Genomic DNA, 19,888 nt, shown 5'->3' with positions numbered 1-19,888 from the left:
TTCTGGGTTTTTCACATTTGAATTGTTTCTCTTGATTATTTATTTATTTATTTATTTATTTATTTATTTATTTATTTATTTATTTATTTATTTATTTATTCATTCATTCATTCATTCATTTAATTAGTCAATTAGTTAGTTGGTTAGTCAGTTAGTAATTAACTTCCTGTTTGTTTTTAAATACCTGTTTTTTTTAACCCTTTCATTTATTTTTATTCCCAGTTCGGATTTTTAGATCCACTCTCACCCTACTTCCTGTTTCTTTCTTTTATTCCTGGTTTCTTTCAATATTTTAGCTTATGCTTATTTCTACTTTCAGATGTTTCCTAGCATTTAGTTCATTTTTTATTATTGGTTCATATTTAGTTCTTCGTATTTCTTATTTTTTAAGTTCTTCTTCCTGATCGAATTTCTTCTCATCATAACTTCTGTTTATTCCTAGTTCTTAGTTCAAGTTTGTTCCCATTTCTTAGTTCTTGTATATTTAAAGTTCCTGTTTATATACAGTTCTTAGTCCTTGTTTATTTCTACATCTCATTGTCCTTAGTTCCTATTTATTACTAGTTTTTAGTTCCTCTTTATTTCCTTATTCTTAATTCTTAGTTTCGGTTTGTTTCTAGATTGTGTTTATTCCTAGTTCTTAGTTCCTCTTTATCCTAAGTTCCTGTTTAGTCATAGGTCTTCTTTGTTTGTGTGTTCAATTCCTCATACATAGTTCCTGATTAGTATTAATTCAGGTTTATGTCTAGTTCTTAGTTCCTGTTTATTACTAGATCTTAGTTCCTGTTTATGCTCAGTTCCTGTTTGTTTCTAGTTCTCAGTTCTTGTTTATTTCCAGATTATGATCGAGAGTATTACAGGTAAGTCCTTTTCTTCTGATGTGTGATTTGGAGCTGAATCCTGGTGGAATTCTTCACCTCTGTATTCACAGTACAGTGTTTTTCTGTCTAAACTGGAAAGAAGAAATGAATGAATGAATGAAGCAGAATGAAAGAAATGGAGAGAATGCAGATTCACATTTTGCCATACAGGCTTTCAAAGTCATTGTGTGTCTCAGTAATGTCTCAGAAGTGGAGTCTTTTTGTTTGAAAAATGCTTTTCACCAGACCTCACTATGGAATCCTGCACACGTTGCCTATGCAGTTTTATACAAAACGCCTTTTTTCTTTCTGCTCTGAAATGTTTGCAGCAGATTCATTAACTTGTTGTCGCATTCAGTGAAAAGCTAAGTGATTTCAAAAGCATGCTTCCAGCCTCAAATATTGATGTTTTTTATTTTTTTTTCATTCTTAATGATTTACTTGAATGACCCTAAGAACCTTAAGAGTGTAATTAAATGCAATTAAACCAACAAATGATGGGAATTTTTTCTGTGTGCGAATGAGAAAGTATAAATCATGCATACAATATTTTATTTTTGGACGCATTTACGGCTGGCAGTTTTACCCTCATGTCCACATAGATGTTCATGTTCACGTCCCTGTCTATGTCATGCTCTCATTCATGTCCACATTCACGTTAATATCTACGTTCATGTCCACATCTGCATCTACAGTATGTCCATGTTGATGTCCTGATTCATGTCCACATCCACGTCTCTATCCATGTTCAAATTCGTGTACACCTCCCTGTTATTATCTACGTCTAGGTTTATGTACATGCTCATGTCCACATTGACGTCTATGTCATATTAATATATTAATATAAAATAATTTCAAATGTTGTTCTCTAATGAATGTATCCAGGCTGAAGATCCACCATATAGAACACAAGCAGAGAAAAGATGATGATGATCAGGAATGTCTCTGTTCTCAGTCATGTTCTCATCACTGACTCCCTCTGTATCATCCACGTTAACCTCAGACTTCTTACTGCCTTCTGCCTGCTCATTGTGATCTTCAGAAACTAGTCCACGTCTGTGGTGTGAGAGAGAGACAGGAAATGATGCACCAGTGGATTAAAAAAGCTGCGCAATGACAGGAAACAGGTTGATGTGCTGAAAACGGTGCAATGAGAAGATAAAATATTGAATACTGAAAAGTGGAAAGTCTTACAACCGTGTTCACGTCCCCATTCTTCACGTCCACCTCCACAACCATGTCCACACCCACGTTGGTGTCCATCCTGCCTGTCACAGTCCCCGATTTTATATTTCCCACAAGTGATCATTTCCTCCTAATCAGACAAATATTTAGTTTGTTGTTTATTATTTGGAGAAATCTGGGAAATAAATCTGTCTGAGTGAAGCAGAAAAAAAAAAAGAAAAGGATGGGAGATGAGTTTATAAAACACACTGTAAACTCCATCTGCAATCACGCAGGCAGAAATCGTTATAGTCTCTGTGCAAACTATTCAAACAGCTGCCTGCTGGTAAAAACAAAATGTTTTGAAAGAAGCACTTATGCAGGTTTGTTTCTGTGTGTGTGTGTGTGTGTGTGTGTGTGTGTGTGTGTGTGTGTGTGTGTGTGTGTGCATGTAGATCCATGACAGCTCATGACTGCTTGCCCCCATGGGACACCCCGAACGGGATAAACAACACTGGAAGGTAATTCGACTCACTAAATAACACAAAGGCACAGTGGTGTGTGAATTAATTTCCCTCTTTAAGGCTGAATGAACAGGGCAGAGAGAGCGAACGTCTCCTTCCTCCAGACGAATGATAATGCAGCGACCTGAGAAACACACAGCGGCTGTGTAAACAAGCAGCCATTTTGTACAAGAAACTCTCAGAGGACTTCATCAGTTATGAAAACTTAATACAACACACTTATACGGAGTTCAGTCCCACGTATCCGGGGATTTCATCCTGAAGTTACTCGAACACATCTGGATTCTGGGTTCAGACGTAACAGACGTTTTGCGAAAAGGCCGGCTCTGAAGTCTTTTATTGTGATATCTTCATTAACGTTTCTATCTTTCTTTCTTTCTTTCTTTCTTTCTTTCTTTCTTTCTTTCTTTCTTTCTTTCTTTCTTTCTTTCTTTCTTTCTTTCTTTCTTTCTTTCTTTCTTTCTCTACAATTGGATTGGATGGCGTTCTCTTTAATTAGAGAGCACTCTGTGCAGTTGGAGATGAATCCACATCAACACCCTAAAGATCCATGAAGCTATCGAGCAACGCAAGAACTTTGAGGATGGATTTTGACTGCAATCAATATCAACAGACTGCTACAATGTGCTCAGGACCACAGTTTACATTTAATCGCCTTTCAGTGCACAGCTTCACAATGATAGAACTGTAATGAAATGGGCATTCGATGTTGAGGATGAGTCTGGTTCCTCTCAAGGTGTCTTCCTCATTCCATCTCAGGGAGTTTTTCCTTTACCACAGTCACCACTGGCTCACTCATTGGGTATAAAGTTACAATTCTAAGGAACAGTCCATTCTATATTTTGAACACTTAAACCTTTTTCACATAAACACATAAACCCCAAACTGTTATCACAAAGTTGGAGGCCCACAGCTGTGCAGGACGTTTTTGGGTGTGGTAGTTTTTTAATGTTCTACGAGGATTAGGAGACCTAAACCTGTTCCAGCATGACAGTGGTGCTGTGCACAAAGAGAGCTTCATCCTTATTGATCTGGATAGATGTGAATGCTGACTGCACCCCAGGCCTCCTCACCTTCTGACTTCCAGCCTTGTAGCTGGAAGAATCTCCACAAAGTCTGGTGGAACATCTTCCCAGAAGATTGAAGCTTATAATTAACAACAGATGAAGACATAAAAATGTTTAAAAAGAAGGACATAGCAAACTTACTTTTAAGTAACTTTCAAACTTTTGTCCATATCCTAAAGCAAACACTTTCCAGAACAAAATGTACAAAACTCTAAGATGATAGCATCATTACTAGTGCGAATAATGTAATATTTCTGAGTGGAGCTTCACTATTGATCGCCCTGATGCACAAATAAACAGAACTGAATGTTCCAGTCATCTACAATTTTAATTTTCATAACTAACGATAGAGAAAGTGCTTTCTGGACATTATAAAATGAGTTTACGCATCACATTCTCCTCAGGCCAGGTCGAGCAACTCCTGCATTCTACATTGAACACCCTTTTATTTCTGAGGAGCCTGTTTTTTTTTTTTTCTAATCCCTGAAGGATCTTCTTTAATAACAGATGTAAAGTTGAAGGAGACGGCTGGTGGGTGGTTGTAGAGGTAGCGTGAAATGGTAGCGTTTAATCTCTCGTAAAGCTTTTAGTGTGATCGTAAACGGCACGGCGGCAGAACGAAGCGATATCATCTGCACGCTCTTCATCGCTGCTGTTCGGCCGGCGAGACGTGAGGAACATCTCGCATTGATTTACATTTAAAGAATACTCGCCTTGACGTGTTTCGATCGGCCTTGAAATCTTTGTTAGAAAGGGAGCGGGTGGGGTTTTTTTATTCCTACCAGAGGGTCAGGATTTCAGACCGCGGCCTTGACCCCTCGCTCGTAACCGGGTTTAAATAATAGTGTCTGCTCGCTGAGCAAATGTAAAAATCAAAGGGGGTTTTATGTCGCTTGGGTTAATGATTCCATTTTATGACCTCTGGCTCAACTTCTCTACACAGGACTAAATTAGGAAGTGGTGACTACGAGGTCAAACCAAATATTGATCAGTTTAACCTTTTATGTCTAGAATTATCATTTGTTAACTAGATTTTTACCTTAATGACATGTTTCTCAATCCTGAACCTTGAGTTCTATACTTATTAACTATTCTTTTGGGTTTTCTGTCCACTAAAATTATTGCAGAAATTATTATTATTATTATTATTATTATTATTATTATTATTATTATTATTATTATTATTATTATTATTATTATTTCATCATGATTAATACTGTTATTATCATTATTGATATTGGTATTGTTATTTAGGCAAAAAAGAGCCCAAAAGATAAAAGGTTCAGTTATAAAATTTTTATTATAAATTAAACAACCAAAATTTGTAAGTTTGTAAATAAGCTATTAATAAATAAATAAAAACAATTGAAAAAATTGTAAGAAAGAAAATAAAGTCAAAGCCTGCCGACTCATCACGAGAAAATAATAATTACTAATTATTACAAATTAATATTATAATAGTTAAAAATGATAAGACAATGTAGGAAAAAAAGATAAAAGGAAGGAAGATAAGGAAAAATAAATAAATAAATAAATAAATAAATAAATAAATAAATAAATAAATACTAGGGTTAGGGTTAGGGTGTATATAGGGTTAGGGTTTTATATATATATATATATATGCATGTATATTAAATATAGTCATTAAGGAGTTTATTTCCTGTTAATGAAAACGTCGAGGTCAAAACCAAAGCACTGAGTTTAACTTGATATTTAATTAATTACTGCACTATTTTAACACAAAAATTTCCATCTGTGATCTTCAGCAACAATAAACCCTCAAATATTGCTCAGAATTTCCAGGAAATATCTATTATTCGTTTTAAATGTAAGTTTCGAGCATTGGAGAATGTTTATCTCAACAACATCTGAACACATTTGCCTAAATTTGTTTTATTTATGTTTAATAAATAGACGTTTAACAATTTGACAATGCCCCTGAGCACAAAGCTCCATGAACATAACATGGGTTTGGAGTGGAAGATCTTGGGTAGCCTTCATCATGAATTCTGTGGACATTTAAGTTTTCATCCACATGTGGTTCTTCTCAACCGCTCATACCGAATTGCACAATTGTATAGGATGTTCTTGGATGAACCTCAAGCTTACTGAACACGTTTGCGATGAATTGGAATGTTGACTGCATTCTGCAGTATCTGACTTTAGTGAATGACCACAAATGACCACAAGCACACTCGAAATTCTAGCGGAACATCTTCCTGGAAGATTGGTGGTTATCATGACTGCAAATAAGTTCTAAATGTGGAATAAGACGTTCAGAAAGAAGTACACAACCATCTTATATTCAGGTGTCCAATGTCTAGAAGGTGTGTTTCTTTTATTCTTGTGTGAAGAATCCCATCACTAATGCTTCAATTCAAGAAAAGTCTGCCAACATTTTTCCTCTAAACTACAAAGAGGATAAAATCTGAGCAACGAGCCGAGAAAACCGACCATCATGTGCGTAACCCGACTCTGAATACACGTAGCTTTCCTCACACTGATACTGAAAGATTTGTGAACACACTCCTTAAAAGTGTAACAATATCAAAGAAGACAGGTTCAAGTCTGAGACCAATTTCCTTCTTTGTGACGTCTCTGGGAAGTTTTTCTCGTTGCTGTCACTTCTGGTTTGTTTAACATGGATTTACTTTGATTGCTGGATTTTATGAAGTTGAACTTGCTGTAGAAATAAAATCGAATTGAACAGAACGAGTGAAAATTGGGCAGTAATCAGCTCCAGACTTCTTCACCCAGAGCTGCCCTTTAATCAGTAGAGCAGGATTGCTCCCTTGGAGTTAACCATAACCTTGCTCGGAGTTCGAAAATGTGTGTGTGTGTGTGTGTGTGTGTGTGTGTGTGTGTGTGTGTGTGTGTGTGTGTGTGTGTGTGTGTGTGTGTCAGTGCCAGTCCTGCCTGAGTGAGTTTAATTGATGCAGGTAGTCACACTCGGTGAACCCCACCGCGTACCTCCCTGCCCCGCCTACACACATTACCACTAATTGTCTGTGATGTCTCTCTCCTGCTAAGCCCGCCTCTCTCTCGATCTCTCTCTCTCTCTCTCTTTCTCTCTCTATCTCGCTCTCTCTCTCTCTTTCTTCTCGACTAGTTTCTCATTTCTTCCTGTCTCTGCTGCTTCCTCTGTCCTTTATCTTTTACACGTTTTGATCCTTCATGTTACATAACATCGACTCCCTCATCCTCCAAGAGACGCCGCTTCGTATCACAATTACTGTTGATGAGGACCAGCAGGAAGAAAAAAACAGGAAGAAAAATATGCAAGGAAAATGGAGAGCCACTATATTCTAAAGTCTGAAAAATAGCTAGAAGTTGAAGGACTTTCAATAAAAAAAAAGTCCTGTGGATAACGATGCAATCGCAACAATCCCAGTTCCACGCTGATGGAGGACTTCTGGGTGTGGAAAATGACGCAATCGAAACAATCCCAATTCCACGCTCTGGGAGAACCGATGGATTGACTGTTATTGGAGAAAAAAGTTGTAATTTTCTTGACTTTTTTTTATGTGGAATATCTGCCAGTGGAAGCGGTGACTATAGAGACATTAACATCCGGCTTCCGACCAATCGGAAGCCAGAATTCACGAGTAATAACTTCAAGTCTGCTTCAACTTTGGTCTGAAAATGTTAACCCTACTTCTGCTGCAGCTTTTAAGTCATTATCTCAATCCTAATAAGCAGAGAACCTCCCAGAACATCACTTCTCAGTCTTCACTCTTCCCTCCACATGGTCCTTCATCCCTCATTCCGTTTCCATCTCCTCGCAGATGTAGTGCATTATGGGAATAGTGAAGGAGTCTGTTTTATGAAGATCCACACCCTGTTATATGGCCCTGAGCTGCTGTTCCTTCTTCACACTCAGATTCAGCTGATAAACACTTGCAGATTTATATTCGGCGTTAATACCGTACGCTCGCGCCGCTGCGGGTTTCCCTCCTGCTTTATAACCCACTTGGAAACCAGATGGAGATTTACTTCTTCTTTAATGCTATACACAAGCGGTGAGGAAAGAACAAGATTCTGTTTATCTTCACAATAACCTGCAAAAAATCTTCATGTCTTGTGATTTGTATACCAGACCCAGTCCCTATACCATGGAGGTCCTGAGAGCTCATGCGGTCTAATATTTTTTCTTTCACTTTTTTGTGGACTTGACATAACAAAAGTTGTTTTCTCGTTATGACAACTGTGTGTTAAGCAGAATACACAGAACAATTAAGTACTGATCAAGAGGAAAAATCGTTCATGTCGAGATCACGAGAGAACAACTTATTTTGAGATCACAAGTAAATGATGTTTTGCCAGTGAGGAAACAAGAAAGCAATAGAGAATATTATAATGCATGACCTCTAGGACTGTTGTACTATACAGAGTGGTGCAGAAAACAAAAAACATCCAGAGAAACACAGAGTGGAAGTTCTACGGCTTGTTGATGAGAGACCTGGTTCTCTTGAGCTCGAGCTGAAGAGCATCAACTGTCCAAAAAAAAATGTTTGAGGAACTTACAATGTATTAGAAGCTCTCTGTGTGTGTGTGTGTGTGTGTGTGTGTGTGTGTGTGTGTGTGTGTGTGTGTGTGTGTGTGTGTGTGTGTGTGTTCAATGTAACCTCAAATACAGAAATTGAATACATCTTTTTTTATCCACACTTCCTCATATTACCGACTTTTTTTATTTATTAATTTTTGTATTTTTTTATCAGAGATCCACACTATCCACTTAACCGCGCCGAGACAAAGTGGGCTGAGATCCGAACTGAACCGCAAGAGGTCAAAGGTCACTCCACTTTCTGTATTAAAGTGCCTCCTAAGCTGATTCTCTGGAACGACTCTTCGGCATTCGCATCCTCATTCGCAGGCTCGGTCACGTCCACCAGACCATCTGCTGAATAACAAGCACATAGTGACACACACACACACACACACACACACACACACACACACACACACACACACACACACACAGGCTTGTCTGTCTGTATTGTAGCTATATAATGGTATGCCTAACTCTAATCTTAACACCTCACCATAATCTTCTAACCTCTGCAACATCAAAGCCACAACATCAAAGCTGAGGTGGTTAAAGCTCTCATACACACACACACACACACACACACACACACACACACACACACACACACACACACACACACACACACACAAGCTATTTTCAGATTCTAAAGAATTTCCCAATTTTGGCTAATTATAATACAGTATATTACTATGCTGCCTAATACAGCTGAATTCTCCAATCTGATTGGTCAGAAAGAGATTCATTTCCTAGACGTCTATATTTATTGTGTCAGTGTTGATGTGAAGAAATGTTTTTTTGGAAGATTTTTTTTTTTTTGGAAGAAAGAAGTCTCCACTGTCAGAGGTCAAGCTGGAAAGTCCTCAGAAACTCACGACATGACGTGTGTCCAGAAAGAACGACCGTTTAAAGAATCTGGTTTCAAGGACGTTCTTTTTCAACGTAAGAATTCTTTTTACATTGATGAAACGTTTTCCAGTGTCAGGGGTCAAGCTGGAAGATCCTCAGTAACTCATGACAAGCCGTGCACTGTTTCTGTTTTCTGAAATTGAAAAAATTGAGGGAACTATTTCAAGGACGTTTCGTTTAATGGAGATTAAAGGAAACTATAGAGGGATAAAAGTTTTCAGCAATGATGGAGCACAATACCCATAGCCATGAACTTTACTGATGAGAATGTGATAATAAAAATGATAGAACCAAAAAATGTCTATTTGTGCAAACACACACACACACACACACACAAACACTGCGTATTTCCTCCGAGAGCATTGGAACGATGCCTTTCTGCCGAATACGAGCCTTTTTTATTTTCCTTTTTTTATTCAGGATAATTATTTTAACTTCCCGAGCATGATGTTGTCTGAGATAATGACATCCTTATCTCGGCGTAACGATCACGCCGGCTGCTCCCTCGCACGGCTTAATCTATCAGATCTTACCTTTAACAAATGACATCTCGGGATGATAAAACGCGATTCAAAAGGCTGCCGCTACCTGATTAGGTCGAATCACGTCACCGTTTCTGCGGCAGAACGATTTTATTTTTTATTTTCTTCACAGAACAAAAGACTCAAGGCTTCGGCTTTGGTTTGTTTTTGTTTTTTAACCAAACAAAGGCTTTTCAGAACAAAGCTGGTTAGAAGAGCGTTTCACGATTTTATTTTCTTTCTTTCTTTCATTTTTCTTTCTTTTTTTTTTTTTTTTCTTTTTTTTTTTTTTTTTTTTTTTTTAAGTTTTCTACGAGTTGCTTATAAATCCAAAAAATTCCTCCCTCTTCCGTTGTGCCTGGTAGCGTATACAGGTTACGGTGCATGCGGCTCACACGGCCTGACTCTTATGTTCTCAGCGATGCTCCAGGCAAAGCAGCACCTCTCCTGTATTAGGTTATTTTTTTTCTTCTCCTGTGCACTTTCTCTTGGCCTCTTTCTAGATGTCTGTCACTGTGTTTTTTATCTCCATAAAAAAATGGTATGTTTGCTGGAAAAAAAACGTGGTAACTTGCTGAGTAGTTTTCGTGTCATTTTCCTTTCGTGGAGACAAAAAAAGACCCTTCGTGAGCCGTTTGCTGGTGTGACACGGAAATAAAATGTCACGTGAATAAACTTTAAAATTCACAATTCAGAATTACACAATATAATATATACAAGGTAGTAGCAAAAAGTTTCTACACTAGTTTTGTAAGATACCAGCAGATGGCAGCACACGTCTGCACGCACAGTCACAGGGAGCACCGACATTCAGAAGTCGGTGTGCCGAAGACATCGTCCTGTGTACATCAGGAGCCGTGCAACTGTGCGTTAAACAACAGGCTTCGTACAGGTATTGCTTCTAAAATAAAAGAAACAATAAATGTAACTGTAAATAGATAATAAATTATATATATTACATTTTTTATACATTTTTGAATACTTATACTGTATATAAAATGGCTTTATGAATTTATAATCTCTGGGGTGAGATGATGTTAAAGGAAAATCACAGTGCTCTGTCGTTAAATACTTCCTTACCAAAGCATGACGTTAAGTGTTGCCGAGGACACAGATGTCCTCCATGCGTCCAATGGAGTGATAGAAAGAAAAAATAGGGAGAGCAATAAAAGAATGGCGAGATCGAGACCGGAACGGAAGTAGACGGTGTTGGGGAAGTTTTGACGAAGATTATTGCTGAGTAGTAATGGACATGTGATGGAATTTTACCCGTGCTCTTGGAGTTAATTGCAGTTTGCAGGAACAAACTTTGTGCACAGCAAGCATTTCCACAGCAGAGTGCGAGTGGGAGTAAACAAAAGCGAAACCGCAGAGAGATCACGCTATAGCGGAATGTAGGACAGGGCTCCGAGTACGAGCCTATTTATAATCAGCGGTTTAGGGGAAGGCGCGGGCGGCTCGGGATCGCCGTGGGCGAGATATCGATGTTATCGGAGATGTGGAAGATCATTTATCAACATTACGCAGCGACAGTGCTGACACGACTGTAGGTAACAGACACCATGCGAGGACTCGTCCCGGTGACAGAGAGATATAAAGTGTATATTAAAAATAGCCGGTAATATCAAAGTGAAATCACTTATACATGCTCAGCCCAAAAGTTTGTGGACAGTTGGATATAAGATCCCACACTGTTCCACATTCAGGTACGGTTACTGCTATCATAACCTGCACTACTCCAGGAAGGTGTTCCACTAGATGGTGGAGCGTGAGGAAAACATTTACAGGGAGAACAAACACTTCATGGTTTTGACTCGAACACTGTTTCATCAAACTGCTCTGTCATACGACATGAACATTTCTACATATACAAACTTTTAGCGATAACTGATTATCCCATAGCTCAAATCTTTTTCTATATGACCTCATTTACACACACACACACACACACACACACACACACACACACACACACACACACACACACAAACACACTCGAGCCTGTGCCTAATGCCTGGGGTTTTCCATGTGTGGATTTTAGCTATTTGACATGGCTGCACTCCTTCGCTTATGACTGAAGCCCAGGCCGTGAGTGATGATCTGAAGCTTGAACGATTCTTTATTAAAATGCTTTTCCGAGCTGAAAATGTAAATTATTGAAAAGAAATGGCTACTTGAGGTGAATTCTCAACTTCCAAAACAACAGCCCCAATTCCAAACCATGACGACTTGAAAATCCGGCTTGATTTTTATATAAATAATAAATAAATCCATAGCTAATCAGCTCATAATTTTGTGGACACCCAACTATACCATTCTTATAATAAGCTCAGCTTTGCTGTTCCTCTAGATTTTGGTGGATCTTAGTGGATCTTGGATCCAGAGGCATCTGGAGGTTGCGCCAGCTCCAGTTATGTGCCACCTCATAAAGATTTCGGACCTTCAAAAGAAAAGATGCCGACCCTCGAGGATCGCGAGGTGTCTAGAGACGTACCAGCTCCAGTTTTATCCCACTTCATGAAGATTCTGGCTTTGACTTCGTAATCAATATTTAAAGTAAAATAGTACATCTGCTGTTTCTCCATCATTGAACATCTCAGGCATGGAGAAGTTGGTGTTGGTGTTGAATTTATAATGATCTCAGATGTTGAACTAATTTATGGAGTTGCTCAGGAGTTCTTGTACTGACTGTAGAAAGGACATCACTCATAATCACGCATTCTGGTGCTCATGATAGTACTCTTGGTGCAACCAGGATGTGGATCAGTCTGGTTCTTCTCAATAGTAAAGTCAGGTACTGATGTAGGTGAGAAGTTAAGGAGGTCTGGAGTGTTCTCAGAGTTCACATTCATTCAAAAAGTGTTCATTAGCGTTGAAGCTCAATAGCAGGAGATCTTCCACTCCAAATTTCCCATGTAAAACAGATCTTCATGAAGCTGGCTTTGTGCACAGGAGCATTGTCATGCTGGAACAGGTTCGAGTCTTCTGGTTCAAGTGAAGGAACGATTTCATGCAAAGAGATTCTATATAATTGTGTCTTCAACTTTTGTGAACGTTAAACTTTATCAGTTTGTGTGAAGAACCATAACTATCTGAAAAGTCATAGTGTAGTTTGCATCCTAATAAAATATCACAGGAGGGAAGAAGTGCTGCTTTAGAAATCTGGTTAAAAAAAAAAGTCATTATTCTAAGATCATTTTTATGGGAGTGAAGTAATCAAGGGGAGAGAGCTCATTTCTGATGCTCGAGAAGGTGAAGGATTCGGTCAGGGAGCTTCAGTCGATGCCTTGAGCTCACTGTGATGGACTAAGTCTTTGATTACAGGTCAGAGGTTGAATGGATTTACGAAGGTAAGTAAGAGAGAAGGAGAGAAACAAAGGGGATGCTGAAGGACTTTGCACATCATCTAAACATGCTAATCTTTTAGCACAGGCTCCCGACTGTGTTTTCACTGTAACCTTGTTTTTTATTATTATTTTGTTCAGAATTCACGATTTGATATTGGTGCACTGATATGACAACATCGATGTGCGCTTCCTCTGCGCACGCTAATTAACTTCCTTTCTCAGAAAAACAAAGGCATGTACACAGCACACGTCTGCAAGAACGAGCTCAATCAATCCTTTGTGCATTTCAGGTTCCTGAATCTTCCATTCATCGTTTTTCCATATACTTTTTGTTTTAAGATTTGGCTCTTTTGTGTGTGTGTGTGTACATGTGTGTGTGTGTGCGTGTGTGTGCCTTCTTTATTCCAGCAGTAAAATAGAGGCTTAGGTCTCCTGGATTGGAGAGGAGTGTTTAAGCGATCCCCATGGCCACGCACACAGACTTAAATCTATTCTGACACAAGCTTAGTGCCTGTAATCCTATTATTCCCGTCCTATCCTGCACAAAAACATGTCACAATAGCGTATAAAGTTGAAACATTTGCCTAGTGTGTGTCCCGAGGCTTCCTCTCTAATGCCACCAGTTGTTTTTCTATAATTTAAGGTGATTCATTTCTATTTTTCAGGCCAAAATGGCACTAAAATACAGCAGTAATGATGTTGTGAGATTCATTATTTGAGAATGCTGGGCCGTGGATCATGTGCTAGCCTGCCGCACAGAAAAAAAATTATTTTTGATTTTATTTTCCATTTTATTGACTTTCCGGGTCTTCGGGGTGTTTTTTTTTATTTATTTATTTATTTATTTATTTATTTATTTATTTATTTTTACATCCATTTCCACCAATGCCAATTTCCTGCACTTGTTCAGCTTTTTTTTTTTCTTTTTCTGTGCGTCGATAAATGTAGACCACGAGCTAGCGTTAGCGAAGATGACTACAAAACACACATTGGTGAAGAGATTTTTGGAAAAAAATAGAAAAAAATAGTGATGAAGCAGATAAAGATTCAGGATTTTTTAAATGATAGCATAATAGTTATATAATAAGTACGTTATTGTGTTGGATAAAATCAAGGAAAAAGTTGTTTATATTAGCAAACTCACGAACAACACATGGGGTACAACATTTCTACTGGAGCTTTTCCTGTTTCTGAGAACGTTTTACAAAAAAATCCTCATCGTCGGACTGATAAAGAATGTTTTATTTATTTCTTTATTTCATTTATTTCTTTATTTGTAATATTATTTTTCAGTCAGAAAGAAAAGAATTTGAGGGGAATATTTTAGAAAATTATAAATGACCTCAAGGCCATTTCTCATGATGTGCATGCTTTCATATTTGTTGAAGAGTGAAATAAATAAATAAATAAATAAATAAATAAATAAATAAATAAACAAACAAATAAATAAACCTGTTTGTATACAGTATAAATAACAAATAATAATAATTATGACTATATTAATAAAAATAAGAATTGAGTTCATTGAAAAGTGGAGTTTGGCAAAATGTTGCTCTCATTTATTAATCTAAAGTAAATGTTGGCAGGTATTTGCTTTTATTTCACATTAATATGAATTTATATACACCCTTTTGCCAAAAGTTTGTGAACACCTGATCATACGATTGGTATGTGGTTCTTTTTGAACATTCCCATTTCACATTTATTTTCCATTTGCTGTTATTATAAGCTTCACTCTTCTGGGAAGAAGTTCCACTAGATGTTGTGACGGAGCCCTCAGATACACCCCCTCAGCCAGTCCTTTTTAAAGAGCTATTGTAGGTAGTGACAAGAGCCATTGCCATCGAGTGGCCGGCTGATCAGCAGAAAACTCGCCCTTCCAGTAAGCTTGACAAGCACTTCCTGCAACCCACGTCACTGTCTGGGACTTGGCTATTGTCTTGGAGGCCCTGCCTTACAGTCAAGACAGTCAAGCCTTCCTTTTGGCTATCTCTACTCTTAAAAGAGTAGGGGCTCTTCAGGCCCTCTCTGTGGCCCCTTCTTTTCTAAAAATCTATACCTGGCCAGTGCCTTCCTCTAACTTTAATGGGGTATGTTTCCAAAGTGTTGTTGACGCAGCGTCTCGTTCCCTGAGATTCATTAATCCACAAGGGTGGTAGTAAAGTCAGGAGGTTCATCAAAAGACATCCTATACAAGTGTGCCTCCAACTTCATTGTAGCGGTTTTAAGAAGAACCACATGAAGCTGGAAAACTCGGGTATCCACAGTTTAACAGTTCATTGTGAAGGCCCACCCTGATGATACAACATTTAATAAATGTCCATAATGTTGGGTGTTACAATGTCTTGTAAAGTTTCCCAGAATCTATGCCGTGCTCTTTTGTCCATGAACAAGCTTGAATTCTGAGCTGTGGGTTCTTCAGAAAGTGCAGGTGCGTCTGCACTTTTCAACAAGTGAGGAGGTTCCTGGAAAGATCAAAGCAGATATGGACCTGGAAACCGCAACCTCAGTTTGTTGGTTGTCTGTGAGGTAAGGTCAAGGTTGTTACTGGTGATTATGTTGAAGAGATGGAAAGATACGAAGCAGAAAGATCAACAACACAACCGATAGAAAAAAGTGAACAGCTGACTGAGTAACTCAGTACAGAGGCAGCTGGTGTTTTGCTCGAACCTGAACCGTGTCACTGAGACGTACACTTTGAAGGTGAACTGCGGAGGTGTCTGTGTTTACAACAGTGGGACTGAGAGTGATAAAGAGAGACAAAGAAAGAGAGAGAGAGAGAGAGAGAGAGAGAGAGAGAGAGAGAGAGAGAGAGAGAGAGTAAACCAACAATGAGAAATAATTTCCAGGGTGATGATTCCATGCTCTGAGAACAAAGCCTGCTTTAGCTGCAAAAGTATGTTTATTATCTGGAACTCAATGAGACCGATGTGTGTAGGTGTCCATGCTGTTTTTTTGTTTGTTTGTTTTTTTTACAGTCTCTAGAGTTTTAGCCTTGCTGCAAACCAAACAAACAAACAAACAAACAAAAAAATACTTTTACCATACTTTTACATTAACAGACAAATCCCAAGATTAATCTATAATACAGTACAGGAAAGCTCTGATATAGATTCCTAGAAATTCAACAATAAGGTCAAAAGATGTACAAACAACATGATTGAGCAGAGCAAAACTCTATCTCTGTAACCAGATAAAAAAAATCTCCACTTATCTGGGAAGATGTTCTTCTAGATTTTGGACTGTGAAGTGGTATCAAAAAGTTTGGAGACTCGCTCTGTTTACAAGAAATCAGAGCTCTATAACAAAAGATCTTCCACTCCAAACCATAAACTATATCTTCATGGAGCTGACTTTGTGCACAGGGGCATTGTCATGCTGGAGCAGGTTTGGGTTACACACGCTAAATTTTTAATATACCGCATCCAAAGACGTCCGATACAATTGTGTGCCTACAGTTTTGTGGTAACAGTTTGATGAAGAACCGAAAGGTCAGGTGTCCCTGTACTTTTGTTCATATAGTTTATATAGTGCATATACTCATTTATATTCATGGCATTTGCTGAAACCCTTATTGAGAGTAACTTACAATTATGATATTTATGTTTATTTACTGAGCAGTTGAGGGTTAAGGGTCTTGTTTAAAGGCCCAGGATTTGCATATTGAGTACGATTTGATAATGTCTTGAAAACTGAGCTAACACTTTCCACATTTGCTTGCTTTCGCCTTATTTAAATCATTTTGTGTACTGTTGAAAACCTTGCCATTTTCGAACCCTCCAAGCACATTGTTGGCCTGAGGCAACAACCAGTATCTGGTAGGGAGGGGGTCAGTGCAGTAAGCAGATTTAAGTCCTGATAGAAACAGACAGCATTTGATTAATCTACTGAAAATTCCCTAAAGCTTAAGAAGGAGGTGTAGCTATATTATAATTTTACAAGCTGAAATGTTTTTGTTGTTGTTTGTTTTTAGATAGCTAGCTGAGATTTCTATCTGTTTTTGTGAACATTTATACGCCTCAAACATCTGCATAACCTCCTCTGTCCCACGTCTCAGATGTCTCAGATGTCTCAGACACACCACTGCCAGAGACGCTTTAGTGCTCGGAATCAGAAACGCATTTTCTTCCTGCGTACACGAAAATATCCTGTGTGATTGAATTCCTTTCTTCTCCATCGCTATCTGTCTGTCTCTTTTTCACACACTTACACTTTCTGAGTCCTTCCTTGGCTGCATTTCCATCTTATTTGGACGTGTTATGAAGCAGAACTCCGTTTAGCAGATTTCCACACTGCTCCTGGAGCGATGAGATATGCAAACGTTTTTGCTAACCAACTTTCTCAAAAAAAAAATAAATAAATAAATAAATAAATAAATAAATAAATAAATAAATAAATAAATAATCAGAAAACTTTACAAAGGAAGGCTCTGATAATGCTGTAAAATACACCGTCATACACCAGTAATAACATTATGATCACCTGCCTAATATTGTGTGTCCTTTTGCGGCTAAAACAGTCGTGACCCTTCAATCATCCACAGCATGACCTTCTTCAGCAGTTTGAGCTACAGGAGCTTGTCTGTTGGATCAGATCACATGGACCAGCCTTCATTCCTCACGTACATCAATGATCCTCGTCCCCCACGACCCTGTCACTGATTCACCACTGTTCCTTCCTTGGAGCACTTTTGATAGATACTGACCCACTGCAGACCAGGAATATCCCACAAGAGATGCTCTGACCCAGTCGTCTAGACGTCACAATTTGTCAAACTCGCTCAAATCCTTACGGCCATTTTTTCAGCTTTTAACATCAACTTTGAAGACAAAATGTTCACCTGCTGCCTAATAAATAAATAAATCCACCCACTAACAGGTGCCATGATGAAGATCATCAGTGTTCTTCACTTCACCATTCATAACGTTATAAAGTCATAATGTTATACTTGAGAGGGGTGTTCAAAGAAAGATTGTGGTTTGGGGAAGAAGCTGGCTCATATGGTTGGAAAAAAAAAAGTGTTTCCAGGATTTTTGTCCATGTAGTGAAGCAGATGGGAATTAGCCAACAATAAAATACAAAAAAAGATGGAGATTGTTCTGTGGTAGAACAATTTCATTCACGTCCGCAGCAATAAATAATAATTGACTTTCTAATCCTGATCAGTGATTCGACCCGACATCATGCTCTCACACACAGACTCATTATATTCCATAACATACCAGCCTGTTCCTACAAGAGCTCCAGATTGCCTCAGTTACTGGAGCTTCATCCCTTGCAGTTTTTCGCTGATGGAATATTTTCTCCTCCGATGAATTTCACGACCTCGTCACAACTCTATTACAGAGAGTGACGGTGTGTGTGTTGGAGAGAAGTGTCTCATATCACTCAGTCGGAAATGGAGCCGCTATCGGGACGAGCCGCACCGGGGCCGAAACCCGTTCGCTGCTGTATTTCTGTAATGATGAGCAAACACAAGGACATTGTAAAGTGAGTCATCAAACTTGCCCCCGTTTTATTCCAGATATCGATCACGTCCAGCTTGGCTGAAACAAAATGACAATTTATTGAGAGGAACTTTCAGCCAGAAATCCATCCAGATGTTCCTGAGGTGAAGAAACAGGAATATTTGTTCATTCATAAAAATCTTTCATAATTCAATAATTTATACAATTTAGACACCTGCTTTTTCCAGCACATGTGGTTCCTCCACAAACTTGGAATTACACAAATGTATAGGATGAAGTAGCATTATATTTTCTACACTTGAACCAGAAGACACAACCCTGTTACTCATGCTCTTGGGGCTGAATGAATCTTCACGAATCTCATCAAAATCTTGTGGAACATCTTCTGAGTAGAGTGAAGGTTGTTATAACTGCAAATGGAGATGTTTGTCCATATAGTGTAGCTTGAAAAGTCCTGTAAAAGATGGTTGGTAAAAAAAAAAACATTCGGTAAATGTGTTATTTAAACCGAAGCCTTATAGAAGGTCTGCAGGACCTCAAAGAGACCACGAGGGTTAATTAATTACAGTAATTATGCGTTTCTGACAACTCACTTTGAGCGATTCGAACATTTTGAAACAGCTCTGAGAATTTCAGCCACACCACATTAATTATGCTAATTAACCATTTTGACATTTCATTAAATATCATTAATAAATTTACTAATATTAGCGACAGAACGTCAAGAAACGAGAGACGGGGAGAGATCGAGGAAAAGTGGAAACTGGGGGTCTTTTCTGACCCTGAGCACTCGTCCTTTAAGCTGAAAGTTGTGTAAGAAGTTCTTATCTCCGAACTTCATCTCCTCACGGTCTCTTTTACTAACAACCTGAGGGAAAAACAGGAAACGCACGGAGAAATGTAGAATTCTTTTTTTTGTGTGAAGAAATGAACGTGTGTGAACTATAAACCACTTCAGCACTTTTAATTACTTTAAATCTAACACACACACACACACACACACACACACACACACACACACACACACACACACACACACACACACACACACACTATAAATACAGGGGGTTTTTTTTAGTTCAGAGAAAAAAGCATCTATGGTACACAAGTACACCGTATTGTCTGTATAATTTTATATATTGAAAGAAATGTTGTAAACTTTATACTTCATTGTCCTAAACTGAAACCTTGAAAATAGTTTGTTATTGTATGTACGTTGTATTTAAATGCTTTAATTTGCATATTGTAATTGAAATCAACATTTCAAAACACACACACCTTTTTTGATTATTATGTTATAATTATTACATTTCCAAAGCATCTGTAGAAAAGAAAAAAAAAAAAGAATAAATAAAATTAAATAAAATAAAATAAAAAAAAGGTTAAGCTTTCGAGTGAAAGATTCCAGTGTAGGAAAAAAGTAGAAAAGTTATCACAATTTCTCTCTCTCTCTGTATATATATATATATATATATAGAGGGC

The sequence above is a fragment of the Silurus aristotelis genome (genome assembly GCF_946808225.1).
Source record: "Silurus aristotelis genome assembly, chromosome: 14".
In the NCBI taxonomy this organism is placed as follows: domain Eukaryota; kingdom Metazoa; phylum Chordata; class Actinopteri; order Siluriformes; family Siluridae; genus Silurus; species Silurus aristotelis.
Note: the sequence above shows the minus strand (reverse complement) of the source record.